This window comes from Salmo salar, chromosome ssa10 (assembly GCF_905237065.1).
Source record: "Salmo salar chromosome ssa10, Ssal_v3.1, whole genome shotgun sequence".
Lineage (NCBI taxonomy): Eukaryota > Metazoa > Chordata > Actinopteri > Salmoniformes > Salmonidae > Salmo > Salmo salar.
The window spans coordinates 91063776-91083588 of record NC_059451.1 but is presented as its reverse complement, the minus strand read 5'-3'; the positions used below and the strand labels follow the sequence as shown (position 1 = coordinate 91083588).

At 41.6% G+C, this 19813-nt stretch overlaps 1 protein-coding gene across 3 annotated transcripts in view; it reads right to left on the bottom strand.

The window, feature by feature from the left end:
- The window catches only part of LOC106561152 (talin-2), a 162389-nt gene that overhangs the window by 72915 nt on the left and 69661 nt on the right, over positions 1–19813 (bottom strand). For 2 of the 3 annotated variants that reach the window (XM_014124805.2, XM_045688215.1), the window contains exon 2: positions 17311–17358. The gene's annotated coding sequence lies outside the window, so the exon portion shown is untranslated. Of the gene's footprint in view, positions 1–15276; positions 15373–17310; positions 17359–19813 lie in introns of all 3 variants that reach the window. The other variant, XM_014124806.2, reaches the window with a different exon arrangement.

The following is a 19813-nucleotide window of genomic DNA, read 5'->3' as shown; positions in this document are numbered from 1 at the left end:
GACTATGACACAACCTACCACAAACATTAACACAACCTACCACAAACATTTGCACTTAACTATGGCACAAAGTCAAGTTCAGGTGAGTTCATTTCATCTGATTTCAAGGCCGGTAGCCTCATGTGCTACTTCTGAATTGAATGACACGCAAGTTATCAATTTGAGTGTAACACATCTAAATGGGAAAAGAGTGTAGGTGTGAAGAACAGCCTGGTAGGAGACGCTTTAATCCGCCATTATAAATACAGTACATCCACAGATAAGGGCCAGATTTATCCTCAGAACACGCAGCAGCAAATTATGACCCATATCTTTAAAGGTCCAATGCAGCCGTTTTTATCTCAACATCATATCATTTCTGGGTAACAATGAAGTACTATACCGTGATTTGTTTTCAATTAAAATAGTCAAAAAGAAACAAACATAGCTTTTTAGCTACAGTTGAAGTCGGAAGTTTACATACACCTTAGCCAAATACAGTCGTGGCCAAAAGTTTTGAGAATGACACAAATATTAATTATCACAAAGTCTGCTGCCTCAGTTTGTATGATGGCAATTTGCATATACTCCAGACTGTTATGAAGAGTGATCAGACGAATTGCAATTAATTGCAAAGTCCCTCTTTGCCATGCAAATTAACTGAATCCCCCAAAAATATTTCCACTGCATTTCAGCCCTGCCACAAAACAATCAGCTGACATCATGTCAGTGATTCTCTTGTTAACACAGGTGTGAGTGTTGACGAGGACAAGGCTGGAGATCACGCTGTCATGCTGACTGAGTTTGAATAACAGACTGGAAGCCTCAAAAGGAGGGCGGTGCTTGGAATCATTGTTCTTCTTTTGTCAACCATGGTTACCTGCAAGGAAACACGTGCCGTCATCATTGTTTTGCACAAAAAGGGCTTCACAGGCAAGGATATTGCTGCCAGTAAGATTGCATCTAAATCAACCTTTTATCGGATCATCAAGAACTTCAAGGAGAGCGGTTCAATTGTTGTGAAGAAGGCTTCAGGGCGCCCAAGAAAGTCCAGCAAGTGCCAGAACAGTCTCCCAAAGTTGATTCAGCTGCGGGATCGGGGCACCAGCAGTACAGAGCTTGCTCAGGAATTGCAGCAGGCAGGTGTGAGTGCATCTACACGCACAGTGAGGCGAAGACTTTTGGAGGATGGCCTGGTGTCAAGAAGGGCAGCAAAGAAGCCACTTCTCTCCAGGAAAAACATCAGGGACAGACTGATATTCTACAAAAGGTACAGGGATTGGACTGCTGAGGACTGGGGTAAAGTCATTTTCTCTGATGAATCCCCTTTCCGATTGTTTGGGGCATCCGGAAAAAAGCTTGTCCGGAGAAGACAAGGTGAGCGCTAACATCAGTCCTGTGTCATGCCAACAGTAAAGCATCCTGAGACCATTCATGTGTGGGGTTGCTTCTCAGCCAAGGGAGTGGGCTCACTCACAATTTTGCCTGAGAACACAACCATGAATAAAGAATGGTACCAACACATCCCCCGAGAGCAACTTCTCCCAACCATCCAGAAACAGTTTGGTGATGAACAATGCCTTTTCCAGCATGATGGCGCACCTTGGCATAAGGCAAAATTGATAACTAAGTGGCTCGGGGAACAAAACATTGATATTTTGGGTCCATGGCCAGCAAACTCCCCAGACCTTAATCCCGTTGAGAACTTGTGGTCAATCCTCAACAGGCGGGTGGACAAACAAAAACCCACAGATTCCGACAAACTCCAAGCATTGATTATGCAAGAATGGGCTGCCATCAGTCAGGATGAGGCCCAGATGTTAATTGACAGCATGCCAGGGCAGATTGCAGAGGTCTTGAAAAAGAAGGGTCAACACTGCAAATATTGACTCTTTGCATCAACTTCATGTAATTGTCAATAAAAGCCTTTGACACTTATGAAATGCTTGTAATTATACTTCAGTATTCCATAGTAACATCTGACAAAAATATCTAAAGACACTGAAGCAGCAAACGTTGTGGAAATTAATATTTGCATCATTCTCAAAACTTTTGGTCACAATTGTACATTTGAACTCAGTTTTTCACAATTCCTGACATTTAATCCTAGTTAAAATGCCCTGTCTTAGGTCAATTAGGATCACCACTTTATTTTAAGAATGTGAAATGTCAGAAAAGTAGTAGAGAGAATTACTTATTTCAGCTTTTATTTCTTTCATCACATTCCCAGTGGGTCCGAAGTTTACATACACTCAATTAGTATTTGGTAGCATTGCCTTTAAAAAGTGTTTACCTTCGGTCAAATGTTTTGGGTAGCCTTCCACAAGCTTCCCACAGTAAGTTGGGTGAATTTTGGCCCATTCCTCTTGACAGAGCTGGTGTAACTGAGTCAGGTTTGTAGGCCTCCTTGCTCGCACACGCTTTTTCAGTTCTGCCAATCCAATACCTTGACTTTGTTGTCCGTAAGCCATTTTGCCACAACTTTGGAAGTATGCTTGGGGTCATTGTCCATTTGGAAGACCCATCTGCAACCAAGCTTTAACTTTCTGACTGATGTCTTGAGATGTTGCTTCAATACATCCACACAATTTTCCTCTCTCATGATGCCATCTTTTTTGTGAAGTGCACCAGTCCCTCCTGCAGCAAAGCACCCCCACAACATGATGCTGCCACCCCCGTGCTTCACGGTTGGGATGGTGTTCTTCAGCTTGCAAGCCTCCGACTTTTTCCTCCAAACATAATGATGGTCATTACGGCCAAACAGTTCTATTTTTGTTTCATCAGACCAGAGGACATTTCTCCAAAATACGATATTGTCCTCATGGGCAGTTGCAAACCATAGTCTGGCTTTTTTGTGGTGGTTTTGGAGCAGTGGCTTCTTCCTTGCTGAGCAGCCTTTCAGGTTATGTCCGTATAGGACTCGTTTTACTGTGGATATAGATACTTTGTACCTGTTTCTTCCAGCATCTTCACAAGGTCCTTTGCTGTTGTTCTGGGATTGATTTACACTTTTCGCAGCAAAGTACGTTCGTCACTAGGAAACAGAACGCGTCTCCTTCCTGAACGGTATGACGGCTGCGCGGTCCCATGGTGTTTATACTTGCATACTATTGTTTATACAGATGAACGTGGTACCTTCAGGCCTTTGGAAATTGCTCCCAAGGATGAACCAAACTTGTGGTCCACAATTTCTTTTCTGAGGTCTTGGCTGATTTATTTGGATTTTCCCATGATGTCAAGCAAAGAGGTACTGAATTTGAAGGTAGGTCTTGCATCCACAGGTACACCTCCAATTGACTCAAATGATGTCAATTAGCCTATCAGACGCTTCTAAAGCCAAGACATCATTTTCTGGAATTTTCCAAGCTGTTTAAAGGCACAGTCAACTTAGTGTATGTAAACTTCTGACCCACTGTAATTGTGATACAGCAAATTCTAAGTGAAATAATCTGTCTGTAAACAATTGTTGTAAAAATGACTTTTTAGTAGATGTTAGGACATCGGTTAGTAGATGTCCTAACCGACTTGGCAAAACTATAGTTTGTTAACAAGAAAATTGTGAAGGGGTTGAAAAACGAGTTTTAATAAATCCAACCAAAGTGTATGTAAACTTCCGACTTCAAATGTAAGTGCAATTTCTCAATCAAGAATTTTGTTAGGAATGTCTGGGAGTGGTCTGAGAGGGGAGGGGAAAACTGAAAACTAGATGTTATTGGCAAAGGGGTTTGGAACTAACTCTTTGTTAATGGTCTATTAACTAATTTACCGTCTGGTGATATAACCAGGCAGGCCAAAGCTCTATCCCACCAAAACAGGCTCAAATTTTAGGCAATCTTTTTAAATAGCTCTTACACTAAAAAGGGAATTATCATAATTCTCACAGTATTAATCCAACCTCAGTGTGGAAATACAGTATATATATAAAACACAGAAAAATCTAGTTTTTGAAGGCACTGGGCCTTTAACTACACTGGGTTCTGAAAATATAACGAGACAGGAGTTACTTCACTCTGTCAGATTAATCCACATCCACAGATGGTTCTGGAACCAAACATACTTTTTGTATGAATAGGATGGATAGGAGGAGAGCAAATTTGTAGTAGTAAACCTACTGTAATCACACGAGTATCTGTTTCACTATTATACATTCATACAAACATGCTGCACATAAGACTCAAGCAATTGCACACAGAAGGCAATGGCAAAATCAAACAAAATCAAACACAATACCTACCTAATAGTCTTTGCATATCAAGACAAGATGTCCTTGTTTAACCCACTTCCCTTTTCAAAACACTTAGCCATAGTTTGGCCTATTTGTGTGCTGAACTAAATACAACCACCATGATTAACCATTAATCTGAGGCCTTCACCCTAATTTTGTGATGAAACTAATTGAAACTCTCTTCCAATAATAATACATCTTCAGAGTGGCCTTGTGTCCATGAACAATGAACCATATTTGGCCTTCTTTACAAAAAATGCATTACACAAAATCTAATTCAGTACAAGGATATTGTAAGGTCATCAGTAGCGGCTTTGAAAGTACAGTATAAATGGAATAAAATATAGTTTTGGTTGTGGAGGCCCACTGTACTATAAATAAGGCCAACGGTTCAGCCACCAGCAACATTAAACCACCAGGAAATTCACCATTTGACCCCTGCGTACAGGAAATATGTCTCCACCAGTAATGAGGAGCAGTCTATTGTTTCTCCACTGACCCTGACTCAGAGAGGATATAGGCTTTCCTCTGTCAGTTGAAGGTACAGATGCTGACAGAAATGGTCAATCTTGCCCTCGTCGCAGTGGGGAGGGAGAAAGCAGCTCCTTTTACTCTAGCTAAAAATACCCAGCAAAGTAGAACGTCCTCCAGCAATGCTTCACACGGATCCTCTGAGATACATGCAATAAATAGACCCCTGTCTCCCTGAGCATTTAAGTGGAAACCACTCAGCCATTTGGTAGAGCTAATATGATGGTTTACCTCTACAATACCTCCATTGATACTCAAATCGGGTCAAAAATCTTTATTCCTAAATCTTGAGGATAAATCCTTAGATTAAACCAACATAACACACAGTATCAGAGGATTTTGTAAGTAAAACAGAGTCAATCTTCTACGATCATTATGTTGGTGGTTCTAAAATGATACTTGCTCCACTTACACTACTTTCAAAGGAGCACAGCTTATTAGTGGAAATAATTGTAGAACATTCAAGGGATCTATACTATGTAATGTCTAAGAAATCCTAGAGGGAATAGATCTGGCACTCAGATGATACAGTATACATTGTAAGACATGAAGAATCAGCTTGTGACTTGGCCAAGGCAGGATGAGCTACTAGAGGATAAGAGAATAGAGCAGAGCAGCACTCCATCCCAATAGCTGCAGTCACTGACTGGGTTGTACTCCTACCCAGGGTCGTCACGGCCTCCAATCCTGACTTGATTCCCTGGCTCCACTCTTCAAGATTGTGGGAGGATCCGTTTGGATTCCTCTCTTCAAGCCTGAGTGGTCCCTTTGGTCAAGAGGGCAGAGAAAGACAGAGCCTTTACCTGGCTTATCTGCATGCAGCACTAGAGTACTAAAACAATGAGCAACTTTTCTTGATCATCTTGGATCTTTAGTAAATCTCTGCTGAATATCCAGTACATAGGATGATGGTCTTATATACAGTTGAAGTCAGAAGTTTATAGGTTGGAATCATTAAAACTTTTTTTGTTATGGATAGGGGGCAGTATTTTCACGGTCGGATAAAAAACGTACCCGATTTAATCTGGTTATTACGCCTGCCCAGAAACTAGAATATGCATATAATTAGTAGCTTTGGATAGAAAACACGCCAAAGTTTCTAAAACTGTTTGAATGGTGTCTGTGAGTATAACAGAACTCAAATGGCAGGCCAAAACCTGAGAAGATTCTGTACAGGAAGTACCCTGTCTGACCATTTCTTGGCCTTCTTTGTCATCTCTATCCAAAACAAAGGATCTCTGCTGTAACGTGACACTTTCTAAGGCTCCCATAGGCTCTCAGAAGGCGCCAGAACGTTGAATGATGACTCTGCTGTCCCAGGCTGAAAAACAGTAGCGCATTTGGTAAGTGGTCGATCTGAGAACAATGAGGCGGGCGCACACATGCACGTGAAGAGTCCATTTTAGATTTTTAGTCTTTGAACGGAAAGGACGTCTCCCGGTTGGAATATTATCGCTTTTTTACAAGAAAAATCGCATAAAAATTGATTTTAAACAGCGTTTGACATGCTTTGAGGTACGGTAATGGAATATTTTGAATTTTTTTGTCACGATACGCGTCCGCGCGTCACCCTTCGTTACCCTTCGGATAGTGTCTTGAACGCACGAACAAAACGCCGCTATTTGGACATAACTATGGATTATTTGGAACCAAACCAAAATTTGTTGTTGAAGTAGAATTCCTGGGAGTGCATTCTGACGAAGAACAGCAAAGGTAATCCAATTTTTCTTATAGTAAATCTGAGTTTGGTGAGTACCAAACTTGGTGGGTGTCAAATTAGCTAGCCCGTGATGGCGAGCTATCTACTCAGAATATTGCAAAATGTGCTTTCACCGAAAAGCTATTTTACAATCGGACATCGCGATTGCATAAAGGAGTTCTGTATCTATAATTCTTTAAATAATTGTAATGTTTTTTGTGAACGTTTATCGTGAGTAATTTAGTAAATTCACCGGAAGTGTTCGGTGGGAATGATAGTTCTGAACGTCACATGCTAATGTAAAAAGCTGGTTTTTGATATAAATATGTACTTGATTGAACAAAACATGCATGTATTGTATAACATAATGTCCTAGGAGTGTCATCTGATGAAGATCAACAAAGGTTAGTGCTGCATTTAGCTGTGGTTTTGGTTTTTGTGACATTATATGCTAGCTTGAAAAATGGGTGTCTGATTATTTCTGGCTGGGTACTCTGCTGACATAATCTAATTTTTGCTTTCGTTGTAAAGCCTTTTTGAAATCGGACAGTGTGGTTAGATAAAGGAGAGTCTTGTCTTTAAAATGGTGTAAAATAGTCATATGTTTGAAAAATTGAAGTTTTCGGATTTTCGAGGAGTTTGTATTTCGCGCCACGCCTTATCATTGGATATTGGAGTGGTGTTCCGCTAGCGGAACGTCTAGATGTAAGAGGTTTAACAAACTATAGTTTTGGCAAGTCGGGTAGGACATCTACTTTGTGCATGACATAAGTCATTTTTCCAACAATTGTTTATAGACAGATTATTTCACTTATAATTCACTGTATCACAATTCCAGTGGGTCAGAAGTTTATATACACTAAGTTGACTGTGCTTTTAAACATCTTGGAAAATTCCAGAAAATGATATCATGGCTTTAGAAGCTTCTGATTGGCTAATTGACATAATTTGAGTCAATTGGAGGTGTACCTGTGGATGTATTTCAAGGCCTACCCTTCAAACTCAGTGCCTCTGGTTCATATTTGAGAGCAATTTCCAAATGCCTGAAGGTACCACGTTCATCTGTTCAGACAACGGTATGTAAGTATAAACACCATGGGTCCACGCAGCCATCATACCGCTCAGGAACGAGACGCGTTCTGTCTCCTAGAGATGAACGTACTTTGGTGGGAAAAGTGCAAATCAATCCCAGAACAACAGCAAAGGACCTTGTGAAGATGCTGGAGGAAACAGGTACAAAAGTACCTATATCCACAGTAAAACAAGTCCTATATCGACATAACCTGAAAGGCCGCCCAGCATGGAAGAAGCCACTGCTCCAAAACCACCATAAAAAAGCCAGACTACGGTTTGCAACTGCACATGGGGACAAATATCGTACTTTTTGGAGAAATGTCCTCTGGTCTGATGAAACAAAAATAGAACTGCTTGGCCATAATGACCATCGTTATGTTTGGAGGAAAAAGGGGGATGCTTGCAAGCTGAAGAACACCATCCCAACCGTGAAGCACGGGGGTGGCAGCATCATGTTGTGCGGGTGATTTGCTGCAGGAGGGACTGGTGCACTTCACAAAAAAGATGGCATCATGAGGAAGCAAAATTATGTGGATAAATTGAAGCAACATCTCAAGACATCAGTCAGGAAGTTAAAGCTTGGTCGCAAATTGGTCTTCCAAACGGACAATGACCCCAAGCATACTTCCAAAGTTGTGGCAAAATGGCTTAAGAATAACAAAGTCAAAATATTGGAGTGGCCATCACAAAGCCCTGACCTCAATACTATAGAAAATCTGTCGGCAGAACTGAAAACGCGTGTCCGCGCAAGGAGGCCTACAAACCTGACTCAGTTACACCAGCTCTGTCAAGAGGAATGGGCCAAAATTCACCCAACTTACTGTGGGAAGCTTGTGGAAGGCTACCCAAAACATTTGACCGAAGGTAAACACTTTTTAAAGGCAATGCTACCAAATACTAATTGAGTGTATGTAAACTTCTGACCCACTGGGAATGTGATGAAAGAAATAAAAGCTGAAATAAGTCATTCTCTCTACTACTTTTCTGACATTTCACATTCTTAAAATAAAGTGGTGATCCTAACTGACTTACGACAGGGATTTTTTACAAGAATTAAATGTCAGGAATTGTGAAAAACTGAGTATAAATGTATTTGGGTAAGGTGTATGTAAACCTCCGACCGCAACTGTAAGTGTGTACTGTAAGTTTGTGATCTGATCTAGTGAGGATGGTTGGAGACATGAGATCAGCTTGCGTCTGACATGCTCTCTCCTCTCATCTCACCCCAAACAATGCAGCATGAGGTCATACTCACTCACACATACTCACTCACACACACGGAAAACACCAGTATAGGTCGCAGGTAAAGGTGAATAATACCATTGGTGTGGCGGATGATAAGGGATGTGGATGGATATGTGTCTGACAGCTGGCAGTATGAATCAGAGTTAGTGGTTCAGTAGGACTGACACAGATCACCCCCCCCCCCCCCCATCCTCAGGCCACTGTCATGATGATGTCAGCCAGCTTTGCTGCAGGGCTTCAGTTAGGAAAATGCGCCGCTGGACATTTGAGAAATTTACCGGATCCATACGCATTGGGTGCGTAACCTGATTATGGTGTCCACCCACTTTGCTCAGAATGACATGAATTATCATAATGTAAATGTGATTTATCTTAATAGAACATGCAAGTCAGGATGCAAGGATGTGGTCCTTCTTTCCGAATTCCGATGCCCACATTTAGGCTACTTATGCTCAGCCAACAACAGTAATGAACAGCAAAATCAGTAGCCTATGCCAATCTACTATCCCCATAGTAGAAAAGTATACCTATTCTATTGGTCAGCTTGTCGAGAAAGAAATATCCTATTCCCAACAGACTCTGGGACAGTTGTGGGACAACAGATCCTAAATTCATTCAACCAGTAGGCCTTGCTAGGTCACAGAACCTTTAACATAAAATGATAACCTATTATTTCTTCACATTATAAGTGCAGCACTGCGCACAAGGCAGTATGCTATGTGCAAATGATTGTTTCGTAATGCAATTAGCAGGAAAACGCGTTGTCAAAAGCGAGCGTTTTCATGTGACAGAGATGAAAATATTGTTTAGAAATGAACAGTCGTGGCCAAAGAATTTGAGAATGACACAAATATTAATTTTCACAATGTCTTCTGCCTCAGTTTGTACGATGGCAATTTGCATATACTCCAGACTGTTATGAAGAGTGATCAGATTAATTGCAAAGTCCCTCTTTGCCATGCAAATGAACTGAATCCCCAAAAAACATTTCCACTGCATTTCAGCCCTGCCAAAAAAGGACCAGCTGACATCATGTCAGTGATTCTCTCATTAACACAGGTGTGAGTGTTGACGAGGACAAGGCTGGAGATCACGCTGTCATGCTGATTGAGTTCAAATAACAGACTGGAAGCTTCAAAAGGAGGGTGGTGCTTGGAATCATTGTTCTTCCTCTGTCAACCATGGTTACCTCCAAGGAAACACGTGCCGTCATCATTGATTTGCACAAAAAGGGCTTCACAGGCAAGGATATTGCTGCCAGTAAGATTGCACCTAAATCAACCTTTTATCGGATCATCAAGAACTTCAAGGAGAGCGGTTAAATTGTTGTGAAGAAGGCTTCAGGGCGCCCAAGAAAGTCCAGCAAGCGCCAGGACCGTCTCCCAAAGTTGATGCAGCTGCGGGATCGGGGCACCACCAGTACAGAGCTTGCTCAGGAATGGCAGCAGGCAGGTGTCGAGTGCATCTACACGCACAGTGAGGCGAAGACTTTTGGAGGATGGCCTGGTGTCAAGAAGGGCAGCAAAGAAGCCACTTCTCTCCAGGAAAAACATCAGGGACAGACTGATATTCTGCAAAAGGTACAGGGATTGGACTGCTGAGGACTGGGGTAAAGTCATTTTCTCTGATGAATTCCCTTTCTGATTGTTTGAGGCATCCAGAAAAAAGCTTGTCCAAAAAAGACAAGGTGAGCTCAACTATCAGTCCTGTGTCATGCCAACAGTAAAGCATCCTGAGACCATTCATGTGTGGGGTTGCTTCTCAGCCAAGGGAGTGGGCTCACTCACAATTTTGCCTAAGAACACAGCCATGAATAAAGAATGGTACCAACACATCCTCCGAGAGCAACTTCTCCCAACCATCCAGGAACAGTTTGGTGATGAACAATGCCTTTTCCAGCATGATGGAGCACCTTGCCATAAGACAAAAGTGATAACTAAGTGGCTCGGGGAACAAAACATTGATATTTTGGGTCCATGGCCAGCAAACTCCCCAGACCTTAATCCCATTGAGAACTTGTGGTCAATCCTCAACAGGCAGGTGGACAAACAAAAACCCACAAATTCTGACAAACTCCAAGCATTGATTATGCAAGAATGGGCTGCCATCAGTCAGGATGTGGCCCAGAAGTTAATTGACAGCATGCCAGGGCAGATTTCAGAGGTCTTAAAAAAGAAGGGTCAACACTGCAAATATTGACTCTTTGCGTCAACTTCATGTAATTGTCAGTAAAAGCCTTTGACACTTATGAAATGCTTCAGTATACTTCAGTATTCCATAATAACATCTGACAAAAATATCTAAAGACGCTGAAGCAGCAAACTTTGTGGAAATTCATATTTGCGTCATTCTCAAAACTTTTGGCTACGACTTTAGAAAGAGGGGAGATCTAATATGCTACAAACTAACATGGGTTGCTAATTTGACAAGGATAGTGCCTTTGGCTACTGGACAATGAAAGAAAGTTTATTTAAAATAACTTGCCCCACAGATATGGTCGGATTTTGTCTAGGCTACTTTAAAGCAAGGTAAGACATACCTCATAATATGTATTAACATTTTCAGGTTTCCAACAATTATGTATATATGTTTTCAAAATGCATACTGCCTCCAGCTCACTGCAAAGTGGTGTGTGACGCGCTGATGAAGCCTGCCTTCCGTTGCCTATGCACTGCTGTTTGAGATGTTGTACAGTAGCAGCAGCTGTCTGATAGACTGTCCACTCAAAGGCTCTGTATCTGTTTGCTGTGCGCGTGTGATAAATAAGACAGAGTGAATTTACACACACAGCAATTTTATTCCACTAAATTATGCAAATGAACCTAGACTGATAATGCATGACCGTTCAAATGTATTTACATCTGCTGGTATTTACATAAATGAATAGGCTAACAAGCATGATTTCAAAATGGGATTTTTTTCTTATTCTCCAGGCTTGTCTGTGCCAATTTTATTTATCGGCTTTAAAAAAAAATTATATGCCAAAATCCGGCTAACGGAAACACTGCTCTGCTGTCTTCTGCGAACACCACTGGGTGAACATCCAAGATGGATCAGACCACATAGAGAGTACTTGGAGGGCTTTGGTAACGGCCTTCCTATTATTTATCGGCCAAACAAAAAGCTTAGAAAAAATTAGAGTATTCTGATAAATGAAATGGAATCAAGGTCAAAAACAGCTATCCATCTCCTCGAAAACAAAAAAGACTCCATTATGCCAATGATGTTGCTCTTCTCTCTGCTCCTGCACTGAAGCTGACTGGTGCGTGCTACAGTAACTCTAGAGTTTGACTCAGGTCGTAATTGGAGTAATATGCACTATTACCAGAGGGAGAGGACAGCGGGAGAGAGGAGCATCATGTAATGTGACAGTAATTAAGGAGAGATCATGGCTATGGTGGGGTTACAGAAACAAACATCGGAGTCTACGACCTCCCTCTCTGAGCAGCTCTAGAGCAAACATGCTTTACCTCTCTGCACTGATTCAAGTGGGCATATGAAAATCAGTGTGCTGCTGCTTCCAAAGGCTAACAGACAGCTGGGATTCTCCCTCTTCCTGTCTCTCACACACGGTAAAATCAGCACAGACACCATACAAACACAATGTGCCTGGCAGAGCTTTCCCCTGCCCTTAGGTACACCTACAGTAACACATACTGTACTGTACAGAGTGACTTACAAGGAACAAAGCTTAGAGAATTATTGTTCAGGGAATCATATACCAACAACGACAATATGAATGGATCTTGTGATTGAATTACTAGTTGTGCATCGTTAAACATATGGGTAATTATGATTTGAAATAAATCACCATTAATACAGCACAACATGTACTGTAGTAGGTCATCCTGTGTTGCTCTGGGAGATATCCTCTTGCCTTCAGATCAAGAGATTGGGAGAATCAGAGCATCAGTATTTAGAAGCATGCTCAGAGCATTGCCTGCCAGTCATATAAATCCTGGCCAGTGTGTCATGTCCTGTAAATCAGGTAACTGCAATCCCTGGTCCAGCCTCTCCTCTCCAGCTCACAGCCACCCTCTCTCTTGTGCACAATTTTGTTTGAATCCCTGTTAGTGAGCATTTCTCCTTTGCCAAGATAATCCATCCACCTGACAGGTGTGACATATCAAGAAGCTGACAACAGGATCATTACACAGGTGCACCTTGTGCTGGAAACAAAAGGCCACTCTGAAATGTGCAGTTGTATCACAACACAATGCCACATGTAACTCAAGTTTTGAGAGGGTGCAATTGGCATGCTGACTCCAGGAATGTCCACCAGAGCTGTTGCCAGAAAATGTAATATTAATTTCTCTACCATAAGCCGCCTCCAACGTCATTTTAGAGAATTTGGCAGTATGTCCAACCGGCCTCACAACCGCAGACCACGTGTAACCATGCCAGGTAAAGGTTGACATCCGGCTTCTTCACCTGCTGGAACGTCTGAGGCCAGCCATCTGAACAGCTCATGAAACTGAGGAGAATTTCTGTCTGTAATAAAGCCCTTTTGTGGGGAAAAACTAATTCTGATTGGCTGGGCCCGGCTCCCCAGAAGGTGGGCCTGGCTCCCAAGTGGCTGCGACCCTGCCCAATCATGTGAAATCCATGGATTAGGGCCTAATGAATTTATTTAAATTGCCTGATTTCCTTATATGAACTGTAACTCAGTAAAATCGTTGAAATTGCATGTTTCGTTTATATTTTCTTTCAGTATACACTAGATTTCAAAAGTTTGGGGTCACTTAGAAATGCCCTTGTTTTTGAAAGAAAGCACTTTTTTTTGTCCATTAAAATAACATCAAATTGATCAGAAATACAGTGTAGACATTGTTAATGTTGTAAATGACTATTGTAGCTGGAAACATTATCAGCAACCATTATTCATGTATTCCAATGGCACGTTGTGTTAGCTAATCCAAGTTTATCATTTTAAAAGGTTAATTTATCATTAGAAAACCCTTTTGCAATTATTTTAGCATAGCTGAAAACTGTTGTTCTGATTAAAGAAGCAATAAAACTGGCCTTTAGACTAGTTGAGTATCTGGAGCATCAGCATTTGTGGGTTCGATTACTGGCTCAAAATTGCCAGAAACAAATAACTTTCTTCTGAAACTCATCAGTCTATTCTTGTTCTGAGAAATGAAGGCTATTCCATGCGAGTAATTGCCAAGAAACTGAATATCTCGTACAACGCTGTGTACTACTCCCTTCACAGAACAGCGCAAACTGTCTCTAACCAGACTAGAAAGAGGAGTGGGAGGCCCCAGTGCAGAACTGAGCAAGAGAACAAGTATATTACAGTGTCTAGTTTGAGAAACAGACGCCTCACAAGTCCTTAACTGGCAGCTTCATTAAATAGTACCCGCAAAACACCAGTCTCAACGTCAACAGCGAAGAGGCGACTCCGGGATGCTGGCCTTCTAGGTAGAGTTGCAAAGAAAGCCATATCTCAGACTGGCCAATAAAAATAAAAGATTAAGATGGGCAAAAGACTGGACAGAGGAACTCTGCCTAGAAGGCCAGCATCCTGGAGTCGCCTCTTCACTGTTGACGTTGAGACTGGTGCAAAGGATGCATACTGTATTTTGAACAACATCCATGTGAATGTTTTATTAATCATAAAAAAACTTCAGAACTGAGTCAAACCTTGTTATTCTCAGATGGAAGAAGGTCAGAAAGAGGTTATGTTGTTGGCCCATTGTTTCCACATCACTGACTCTGCCCCCCGTTGCCATGACTCTGCATTTCCCACCTTTTCCTGGACATATAAGGCTGGACAGCCGGGGCAGGCTGGGCCACTTCAGTTACCACAGGTTCAGAGCTGCCACTCCCTGCAAGGTCATCCTCATAAAAGCATTCACTGCTGTGCTTAACATTTAAAACAAAGTCTGCTTTCAAATGTCAGATAAACAAAGCTAGTATTAAGAGCTCAGCCATCTCGGAGGCAGGAAAAGAGATTGAGAAGGATGACTGATTAATTTTGACGGAGTGTGCCTGAAAAATGAAAACACCTCTCAGTAAAACTGTCATCTTAATTTTACTGCATCAGTGAGGGTGCTATGTGTAGGAGTGCATTATAAAACTGTTACATTGTATAAACCTGAGACCTGTTATTTCTGTACTTTAAAAAAACTGAAGTGAAAAGGTAAAAGTACCAACCACTGCTTTGAGAGGAGCCTTGCTCATTTGGTGTTCAGCTGGTATGACCTGTCCTTTTATCTAACCACATTACTACTGCTTGTACATCGTTCCAGAACCCTGGCTACAGACAATTACTGCTGTGGACCAATTATCCTCTCACAGGACTCACGGCCTGAAAAAAAAGTAAAACTTTCCTACACGCCATGGAGGCAAGGTAACCAAACAAGACTAAACAAGCCAGCAGATAAAGCACTCAGGCAAAAGTCCCCTCCACACATTAAATTAGGAAGGCAGCGTTTTACTGCATGTTCCCTTTCAAGATAATTAATGATTGGTCAACATCCACAGTGAACAATAAAAGGTCAAAGCAAACTAACAGCACCTCTCCTCCATTGTTTAATGAACACTGAGCACATTCCAAACACACTGCATCTCTGTGCCACTTCAAGCAGGTTTGCTTTTCTCTCAGCAGCACGCTCTGAAAGCAAAGGAGAATCAAATGTTTAAATTGGCTGGAAAAGGTGTAAACAAACAGCTTCTCCTGCAATAAATATTATCCACTTCAGAAAGTTATTCTAAAGGTACCGTGTGCTGGAGGCCTGCTGACAAATTGGAAGCCATTTCTTAAGATAGCTACACAAAGACACACATGGCTGATTTTGTTTCCTCCAATGTCCCTTACAATCCCTTGGGAAGACACACAAATACCAAAATACACATATTCCCATTCCTACCCTGACAGCTCAGTTATGCCAATGCTCTAATTTATTTAAAATAAGGATTTGTTTTTTGTTATGTTTCTTATTAATAAGTGAAAACTAGCACAAACCATGTTCATCAACATCAGCGACTTCATACTTTGTCCGAGCAAAACATCCAGAGAACAATATGGCAGAAAGTGAGAGAAGGAGGAAGAAAAAACATAGCCTTCTCCCAATCATTAAGCATTTTACCCATACAATTTCAACCCCCTTTTTTATGGTTAGTCTCAGATGGGGTCTGGGTGTGTCACATGCTGACAGCTGAGAACCATTAACTACCCAGCCAACATCCACATTTTCCCTCTGATTCAAGCCCACCAACCAGAGCACCCATGACCTGTACTGGCCACATATCCAAACATACTTTATGGAAAGAACAGAAAAACTCCCTTCAGAACATCTGCCCCCACAATGTAGCAGAGAGGAAAGGTAATCTACTTGTTGGTGTTTACTCCTTGGCATACAGCTCGGTCACAGGATTTGATACTGTTGTGCACTCCAATTAAACATTTTGGAAAGTCATCTAGGCATCAAATCAGAACTCCCTTGTAAGCACTTTTCACCTAGAACTGCATTTATACCCTACAATCAGACCTTAGGCCTAGCCCTGTTTTCTGATTAAAAACATCCAGCATAAATCCAGCTCAAACATCTGATCAGCTCAACACATCCCTCTCCACCATAATTAGGCTCCCACATTCATTGTTCAACACATGCTTTATATCTGAAGGGTCATCTGGGATGTGCTTCGGTCTGTAGGCTTCCTACAGACAGTGCTATAGGGTAATAGGGAAGGGTACAATGAGCCCCTCCAGGACAGGGCAGGCCAGGGCTGATGGCAGGACTGACGGACCTACCGAGGAGCTACAAGAGCAGCTACAGGATTAGGGATTGGAGCATGTGAAGGATCCTGCCGCACTTAGTTAAGGACACTTTTTCAAACTCCACATTTGTGGGTTGCCATAGCAACAACATTTTGTGGAAATACCCAGGTCAGGTGGCTTCTGTCAGCTCCATGCAGTGAAATAACCCTTAAAAAGGTCCAATGTAGCTGTTTTTACAACATCTCAATATCAAATCATTGTTTTCAATTAAAATGGTCAAAAATATACAAAAAAGCTTCTTAGCAAAGAATAATCTCATAAGCAAGAATTTTGCTCAGACTGTCTGGAAGTGGCCTGAATGGGGAGGAGGAAACTGAAAACTAGCTGTCATTGGCAGAGATGTTTGGAATTCTCTTTCTTATTGGTATATTAACTAATGATGTCACCAGGCAGGCCAAAACTACATCTGACCAAAACAGGCTGAAATTTCAGGCAGTGTTTTCAAACAGCTCTTCCACTAAGAGGGCATTATCATCATTTTCACAAGGGGGGGGGGGGGCGAAATCACCTTTTTGACAGCACTGGGCCTTTGCTGTGCAGTTAGCCATTCACAGCACCAGGCCCAAGCGAAGATTGACAAAGGCAATCAATGGTCATTTAAGTTTCTCTTGCTAATCGCTACCTACACACTCACAACATTTCAAGTGAAAGATTGTGACTGGAGTCTAGAAGAGAAACTTTATTTCTTATTTTGTGAGCTTTTAATTTAAACTTCCATCTCATTTGATTATTATTATCCCTTGATCAGAGAGAGAAAAGACCAAAGCTTACCTTATTGCTGAAGCATAAAATGCCCAAGGATTTCAGCAGGTTTTACAGCTGGAAAGAAACAAAGACTCAGTAAGAAAAAGGAAGGCAATATGCACGACTGACAATATAATACTGCTGAATCATGGATTCTCAGTAGAGCACATTCTGCTGCTATAGCCTACTAAAAGATTCTCCCCATAACCAGATTGCTACTGCATGAACCAGGAATGCTAGCATGTATTGTCTCAAAACATACATCCAGTGATCAATCAAAGCAGTGTGTGGTTTATCTTCATTCTTGGATGACAGGGTAAGATAAAAAAGAAATGTAATTACTTTATATCTTGTTACAAAAACAAAATAAACAACATAATTACACATATTACATTAACATTTCCCAACAGCACAAGTGGTAACATCATTAGGTGAGCTCAAAGCTTGGCTTTAACATTATCAATGGTTCATCTGTGCAAGAGGATGTAATTACAGAGGATAATATTTGGTATTTACCAAATGTGTCACTCAGCCACTGCGTGTGGGGACTGTTGGAAAACAATCAAACACTTACACATTTCATTAGTCGTATGTAAAGGACACACATGGTATGCACTGTCCAATGAAATGCTTACTTGCAGGTTCCTTCAACACTTGCGTTGGAATGTCTGACTCCGAGTGGCTTTACAATTAAGGAAGTCATTAAGACAGCATGGGTGCAGTTGAATAGCAGTGTGCATGCTGCACGCACCAAGGCTGTTTGAGCTGATCATTAGGAGTGGGACAGGGCCATACTGTAGTAGGACAGGCACTCCACTGCGTCTGGGATAGGAACTCCCCTCACCACAGGGGCAAGCTCATACTGTAGAGTGCAGGAAGAATGCCTGAGGCCAAGTGCTCCCCTGAACCCCTCTCTTTAACCTGATTACTGTAATGAGCTTAGAGACTGCTGAATGCACAGCACCAGACACACATGCAGACAAACACACCGCCTGCCTTCCTTCCTCATTGGCAGATGAAAGGGTCTCAGAGCAAGGGAACTGTAGGCCTCATTGATGAGAATGCACTAGCAATGCATATTAAAATCAATGTACTGTATGCGATATACAGGTAATAAATGCAAGCAGCCCCTACGCACAATTCAGTATGCGTGACAAAATGTCAGAAATTGCCATACTGACATAGAAAATTAGGTCAAGAGTTAATGGAGATAAAGCACTAAATACTTACACAAAATACAGTTGCAACAGTGTTCAGGATTAGTGTTATATAATGTTTTAGGAGACAGAAGTGCTGGTTAATTGTGAAATAGTGTGTCTATCTTACAGTATGTAACAAAACAGATTTTGCTCATATTCTGTATTCCCAAAATATGATAAATAGCAAAGAGGGTCATCACAAACTCTTTTCTCCCCTTGTGGGTTGTTATATGTTAAAATACTATAAATATACATGCTAAACAGTATCCATAGTGTAATCCCAATATTACTACTAATAATAATTTCAGAAGTTGTACAGTACATACACTTTGCTTGGGCACAGGGGAGTGCAATGTTTTCTACCATCTAATAAATATGCATAGTGCCCCCACTAGATAAACAAACAAATAAACACACACTAAAGTACTATGTCAACAACCCTGAAAGAACATGAGGGAGGTAGACATATTAGTTGAAATAAGATACACTTTACAGGGGTGGTTATTTTATTCTTCAGAATCCGTGAGTCATTAAATTTAGCACACCGCCTCCTCTGCACAGTGAAGCACTTACTGTAGAAAGGAACAAACTGTCAAACAGTCCACTCCTCACATCTGCAAAAGACCTGAGGATTGCCTGCCCATGTTGTACATTGTGGAAGCCAACCTATGTCATCATCTCAAAGATAAATCCATAAAACTGTGATGATTTATAATTCTTTAACTTCCTAGGGAGGAATAAAGAGCTGTCATAGAGGAAGACGTTCCGTAAGCAGTAAAAGTAAAGGATAAGTTATGGGAGAAGAGCCCAGTCTTGACATTGGCTGGATGGAGCTAACCCAGCAGAGGACAGGAGTACTTCCTGATGGCTCTCTGCAGCAGCTGTGGGAGGAAGCTGGGGTCTGATCACTGCTCAGAAGGGAGGAGGACAACATGTCTGATGGAATGAGCCCCGATTAGAAAGACTGATCAATGTTTTATTATATGGTCTTACTTCATGTTTTTTCTTTTTCCAATTTTCTTGGGCCACTATAACTATAATCTATTTTGCCAATTGGACTGGTCCCCCCTACCACACGGAACCCTACTAATCTACAGACGGAAACACACGAAGTGGCTAAAAACAGACCTCCCTCCATCTTTTACCAGCTTGCTACCTATGGCTCGGCTAGCTATCTAATTCTCACTGGACCCTTTGATCACTCGGCTAAGCATGCCTCTCCTTAATGTCAATATGCCTTGTCCATTGCTGTTCTGGTTAGTGCTTATTGGCTTATTTCACTGTAGAGCCTCTAGCCCTGCTCATTATACCTTATCCAACCTTTCAGTTCC